At 33.8% G+C, this 6668-nt stretch overlaps 1 long non-coding RNA gene across 1 annotated transcript in view; it reads right to left on the bottom strand.

Annotated features, from left to right (window-relative positions):
• Positions 1-2245: 2245 nt before the first annotated feature.
• Positions 2246-6668, bottom strand: part of LOC106149233 — a 32084-nt gene continuing 27661 nt past the window's right edge. Inside the window, exons 3-4 of the long non-coding RNA XR_001235279.1 lie at positions 2998-3173; positions 2246-2506 (exon numbers count right to left, since the gene is read on the bottom strand). This is a non-coding gene — a long non-coding RNA (uncharacterized LOC106149233). The remainder of the gene's footprint in view (positions 2507-2997; positions 3174-6668) is intronic.

Below are 6668 nucleotides of genomic sequence, written 5' to 3'. Positions count from 1 at the left end.
TGAGATTTTCATGCAAATTTGTGTACAAACCTAACTCTGCAGTCCAGAGTTCCCATTTCAGGTCACTGCTTGACATGTTCACTTGGTTATCTTACAGAAAAGATATCCAGAACTAATCTCATCATAGATTTCTATTCTAAGTTGTTTGGCTCCGATATTTCCCTACGACAGCACATTGACCCTGTTATCTAAGCCAGAAACCTAGGAATAACCTTCACCAGTTCTCTCCCCCGATTTTGCCCTATATAAGTAATCCTGTGAGAATTCCTCCATTATTTTTATTGAGGTCATCCTCTTTAGCCCATCTCTGGTGACAGTATCCCTGTTGAAGCTACTTTATCAGACCATTATAATAACCTCATAGGTGAGCTTTCCATTTCTACTCATGCCCTATGTGAACCAAAGTCCCAGTATGGCCAGAGTAATGTAGGTTAAAAACTAAGCAAATAAATAATAAACCATTATCACCCACTGCATAAAGAGCAAGGCTCTGAATGGTTTTCCCTCTGTATACATCATTAGCACGGCTTCAGCATGCTTCTTCCCATACCTTCTGCTTCTGCCACACCTACTTCTTTCAGTTTCTCTAGCACAGCCTTGTGCCTATCCGTGTCATATGTTGGTCCCTTGCTCACCATGCCCTCCCTCTTTCCCTCTTCCATCAGTCAGTCCTTCCTGATGGTCTTACCTGCAACGTCATCTCCCAGAGAAGTCATTCGTGAATTTCTTGACTGGGAAAAAGTCCTCACAACTTGATCTCATAGTATTTCTCTACTGCTGAATTGCAGCACTTTTGAGTCATGACGTGAAAGTTATCTGTATATAAGTTATCTGTATATAAGTGGTAAGACCCATGAAGGCAGTGAAGTCTATTTTATTCTCCATGGTATTCTTTGCTTTAGCATGGTATAGGTGCTAAATCCATATTGGTAGAAGGAATGAATGACATGCTCTGGAAATTCTTACTAAAGAAAAACTAGTGATGTTGATAATGAATGATTGAGAAGACAGGGAATTGATACTGCTGGTGACAATGATGAAGCAAGCTAACAATATGCTTCAGACAAAGGTCATAGACAAAGTACCAGAAAAATACTCATCATAACTGTACAAGTAAATATCCTTGTCCCCTTTTTATGAGAACATTGAAATTTAGAGATATAAAGGTGACTTGTGCAATCACTATCATTAAAATTTGATGACCCTCTCAAGCGTGTTTTCATTATTATTTTCTATGAGGTAGAAGAGGACGTTTTACTCTTTTTTCAATCCAGTAATGCCAAACTTCATCTATTTAGTGCCCTTAAGGGAAATTTCTGACCTTTAATAATGAGCTTATTAACAAACATTTCCAATAATTTAAGTGCATTGTTGCTCATCCTCAGCAAGTAAAACTTTTTTCCTTTGGTACAGGAAAAGAATTAATCTAAAATATAGTATGTCCAGAAAGTTAGTCAGTCGACCCAATGTTTTTTCTTGTAGAATATTATCTCTAAAAATCTAGTTTCTTGTTCAAATTAAGAAAAATTTAGTATTTTAAAACATTAAAATAGAAATTATCCTAATGTGGGAAGTAAAACTTTAAAACCTAGAAAAAATGTAATGTATAATGATTACTTTATCTATTGTTAATAAATATTTTCATATTTGTTTTACTAAAAATTCTAAGTTCATAATTACAAAGCATAGTAGGACAACATAGACCACAGCAAAAAATAAATAATCAGAAGTGATAAAGATTCCCCTCAAAACTACCCTCATGGATTGTCAGTTTCTAGTGCATTGTATAAAGCTGAATTAACAGTAATAAGCTGAAGCCATGATTTCTTGATATAAAATAAGCTTTAATGGTTGCTAAACTTTTTACATATTGGAAAAGATTTCTCTATCTCTGGCTAACAACCCATGATAATATAGAGCAATTTCTCTAGGATAGTAGGCTCAACTTCCCTTGATCCTAACTTATAGGAACCTTCTGTCACCTAAACTTTTAGAATATATAACTAATAATATAAACTATTTGGGTAAACCTGTGAAAATGACAGCTAATCCTGTTTTAAGAAATGTGTCACTCCGTCTCACAAGAAGTCATGCAGTACTGAGACCTAATGATGGCTTTACAACCATTTTCCAGCATATTTTTACATTGCATGCATTTTCACTTCCAGTACTTAACAAGACAGAAAATTAATAATTCAGCTAAACATGTTTAGCCAGGTAATTCAATCACATGCTAACTCCCCCAATGAATGAGCTTTATTTTATTTTCTGCAGAGATTTTAAGTTATCTGGCATTATGAGCAAAGGAACTGAAATTGTAGTGAGTGAAAATATACAACAGGTATACACTTCAAAAGTGCTTTGCTTCGATTTGCTGAAATGGGGCAAGGAAAGAGTTAAGGGAGGAGGACAGCGAACTGACACTCCATGTGTAACTTGCTCCATTGTATCTCATTACTGCAGCACATATGCCTCATACCATACTGATCTGAGCTCCCTCCAGCACCTAGGAATAAGCAGAAAAAGTGTCAGCCTTCACTCTCAGTCTCCCAACTTTGGAGATTTTCCCTAAGAGTATTATTTAAAAGTTGTTAATTTCCTTTGATAGCAGTATTTTAATGGAAGAAATTCATCATAGAAGTGTAAAGGAGATGGTATGATAGACTGTAAAATTTCTAAAGATGTGTAAATACTTTTTTGTGCACCGTTTTGAATTTTAGAATATGCTAATAGTCATCAAGGATTCAGAAACACATCATTGGTCTGTCAATACTTGTTTTATTCTTGACTAGTAGAATGTTAAAATAGAAAGTGCATATTTTTATTTGTTTAGTAGGTTATAAGGACCCTAACAGGACTATTAGTCTGTGCATAACTATTTGAAATAGATTGTGAAAATTAGCATCCCATAGCACAGCAAAAATCTTTCAGGAAGCTCTTCCACAAAATAAAAATCAAACAGCAGTCTAAAAGTCAGATATACATTTTGGGACTCACCATCATGTTTTGCACGATCAGATATTCTGCAATTTTCCAAAACGTCAGATCAGCAGGCATTTCTTGTAACAATGTCAAAATGGTTTAGAACTCTTTCTTTCCCAGAAAAAAATTTCAACAGCAAATTCCCCTTGCAGACATGGCTTTGCTCCTCAGTAAGTTTTCTTCTGGGATAGCTTGGAAGTAAAAGAACAAATTTTGATCGAGTTTGACCAGTTCCACAACCTTGAGGTTCAAAATCCACCACTTCTACAACTCTAAATCCTTCATTAGATTAGTGTGAATGTCAAAAGAAAATGCATTTTCAACAATTTATTTAGAAAATGAAAGAGATAAAATTATTCACCTAGAAAAACTTAAGTGGATAACTCTTATTTACCATATGCATGAACCATTAAACTTTTTCTGCTTCCATGTATTTAAATACATTTATAATTGTAAAATAAATATACTTCATATTTTTAAAAATTTGCCCTTTTGCATTTTGTATACTAACTACATAACATATACTTTAACAACTCAAATATAAAAACATAGTAAATTTCTTATTATAGAGTAACAACATTAAATAATTTATCTGCCGTTTACTTGTGTGTGTTTTATATATTTGCCTAGCAGCACAGAAAGATATTCAGGGAACTTAAACAGGGAGGAACAAGTAACCAAAGGCAAGGAGTATATTAGAAAAAATGCTTAGTTATAAGGACATTGTTGTATTGAGGCAGGTAAAATAGAAGGACATTAGTCATTGCTCATCTGGAAAGGTTTCTACATGTATACTTCATTTGTCTCCAGATGGAAGTAACCTAGAAGAACAAAGAAGAAATTCAAAGCTGATTCAGAAGTGCTGGTACTGACTATAACCCAAACTTTGGTAATGGGAAATTGCACTGAACAAAAATTTAACTTCCTATTTAACAGAGGAAAAGACATTTTAAAAGGATATCTGAGTCCTTGCTTTTGAAGGTGGATGATATATCAATTTTTATAGACAATAATTTATCAATAACTTCTGGAAGCAAATGCATATGTATGGAATTTCTTCAGTATCATTTAAAATAACTAAGAAAAGGAAATATTTGGGATAGAAGGCATTTGGAATTTTATTAAAAACAAACCATTTGTAAAATAACAAGCTGTTTAATGAGTTTAAAATGTGGATTTGTTGGCAAATTCTCCTTCTGGATTAATAAACTTTTTTATTACTAGAGCCTGGTGTAGTGTCAGCACTGCTCTCCTTCAACAAAGAATCCTAGTATTATACAGGGGCCATATCTCTAGTGTCCTTCAGGGCTGGAACCCTGGGAAATAAGAGATGGCAGAAGAGGGATGATAGCAAACTATCACCATTCTGAACAATTTTTCCAGTGTTGACTTGTTCTTAGAGACAATTAGTATGAGAGAAATACTTGAAATTTTATTTATAATCCAAGTAAAAGTCTTTCCCTGGTGCTTTGAATAATTTTAATGTACTTGTCCTGCCAAAATAAATAACAGTCATTGGAAAATAGCTTTATATTTTTTTAAATGACATAGAAACAGAAGGCCACAAGCTTTTGCCTACTTTAGTGTCAATAGTATTCTATAATGTTGTAGTAATTGCAAACATCACTTTTAAAACTTCAGTGTCCAAGGAGTCTACTCCAAAAACCAAAACTTAACTTACAAAAAAGAGAAGTTGTTATGACTTCCCAGTACCAAAGACTGACAATACAATTTTTATTTAAAATATACTTGAATAATAAATTTTCTTTGCGTAAAAACCACTTTGTATATCTGAAGACACATCTGCAATGGTGAATGTTAAGGATAATTATTAGAAATAACAAAAGAAGAAAGTAAAATAAAAAGCATGAAGCACACAAATCAAAGCAGAGATTTACTTTTTGGTAAGACATTGACTAACCTGGCTAGAAAAAGGTGAATGTAGAAGCTTATGAATGAAACATAAATTGACTGTAAAAAGCTTTTAATACTGAACAGAAAAGGTAGAATATAAGGCAATAGAAAATAGGTGAGAAGTTTTCAGTTCAAAAATGTTTTGAAGGAAAGATGTATTAGAAGCATTAGTATAGTTGTATGTAGAATGAACTAGAGTAGAGACACTCAAGGAAAATGATCTAGGATATTATTACAGAACTACCAACATAAACTGATTAAGAAGTGAGGTGTTCTATCTACAACCACCAAAGCCAATGGAGCAAAAAACATAACCAAACGTCAACAGCCAATATGCTCAACTAACACAGAGATCAAAGCATGTTATTATGGGAAAACCATGGACTGAAGACTTTATCATTTAACTCTGTGACCATATTCAAGTCAAACACTCCCTTTAAAGCTTTCAGCTCATCTTAAAGGAAGCGCAAAAGATCTATAAGAGTTGAAAGGAATAACTGGGATAATGTAGCTGAAGAGAAGAAAAATACAGTACAGTACTTGTTTTTATTATTAAAAGCCCACACAGTAATGAAACGTGGAATATTTGTGATTTTCCATGTTGGCCAAAAATATTTATAATCATTTTTCTTCTTCTGACCCTGACAGGGATACTTCAGAGAAAGAACTGATGCCTGGGGCCCCATTTGATGAAAACTTTTAATCATTACTTGCAAAAAAATCAAGTTATTTTCTGTTCTGCTTCTTGCTGATATTGTTTTTCAAGCTAGTGGCTGAGAGAGTGAAAAGTTGGCAGGACAAACCAAAGAGATGCAATTTAAGGGCCATACGGACACTGACGAATGAAGAAAACTAAAATTCTGCTATTGATTAGTTTTGCTTCAAGAACTGCAGGTATTTTTGCTGGGTAGTTTATGTATTTTTTATAAGATAATAGATGCTACTCAGGCTTTACTTCTTTTATCTTTTTTCCATTGCTGAACTCTTTATTTTCACATAAGCAGGTATCTGCTTATACAGAATGTAACCTGTTACAAAAACCAAGTCCAAGCACATCTTTGCTTCCGGGTTGCTCCTATCTCCCATATTAAGTGAGCCCAGTCATTCAACAGCTCAGAATGCGGGTATTTATTATTACCTGAAAGACATATAGCTACTGTTCTTGAACTGCTAGTGTTCTAGAAACCAATAAAATTGTCTTCCCAAAAATGTAGATGGAATTACAAGTCTCCCTGGGTGTCAACCCCTCTATCAGAAAAACATATTAGTGTTGTCTCTCAAAATATCTCTCAGAGGGGCTGGGGATTTAGCTCTGCAGCACAGTGCCTGCCTGGCAAGCACAAGGTCATGAGTTCAATTCCTGGTACCAGTAAAAAAACAAAACAACAACAACAAAAAAAAAACAAACAAAGAAAACTCTCAAAAAAGTTTATTCCTACCCAAACTTCAAGGAATAGAAGACAGAAAAAGATGATATTATAGAGGACACTGCTTTAAACTTGCTTAGTTTCAGGTACTTTTAATATTCTGAATTTATATTTTTTCAACCTCAGGCTTTTTATTACATAAATTATATAAGGTATAGTTATGAACCTACCACAGAAATATAAAATATAAAATATGTCCATTACCCTTATGCTTGCTCGTTCTGCCTTAACCTATTCCTAGCCTGCGGCATCCACTGCAATAATACTTGTTCAAAATATTTTTTTCCTTCTCTGAAGAGCATGTAAGTGGAATAATATATAATTTTTTTCTTGCCTTTTTGAATT

The sequence above is a fragment of the Chinchilla lanigera genome, unplaced genomic scaffold (genome assembly GCF_000276665.1).
Source record: "Chinchilla lanigera isolate Chin_1 unplaced genomic scaffold, ChiLan1.0 scaffold00039, whole genome shotgun sequence".
NCBI lineage: Eukaryota > Metazoa > Chordata > Mammalia > Rodentia > Chinchillidae > Chinchilla > Chinchilla lanigera.
This window is presented reverse-complemented; position numbering and strand designations above follow the sequence as displayed.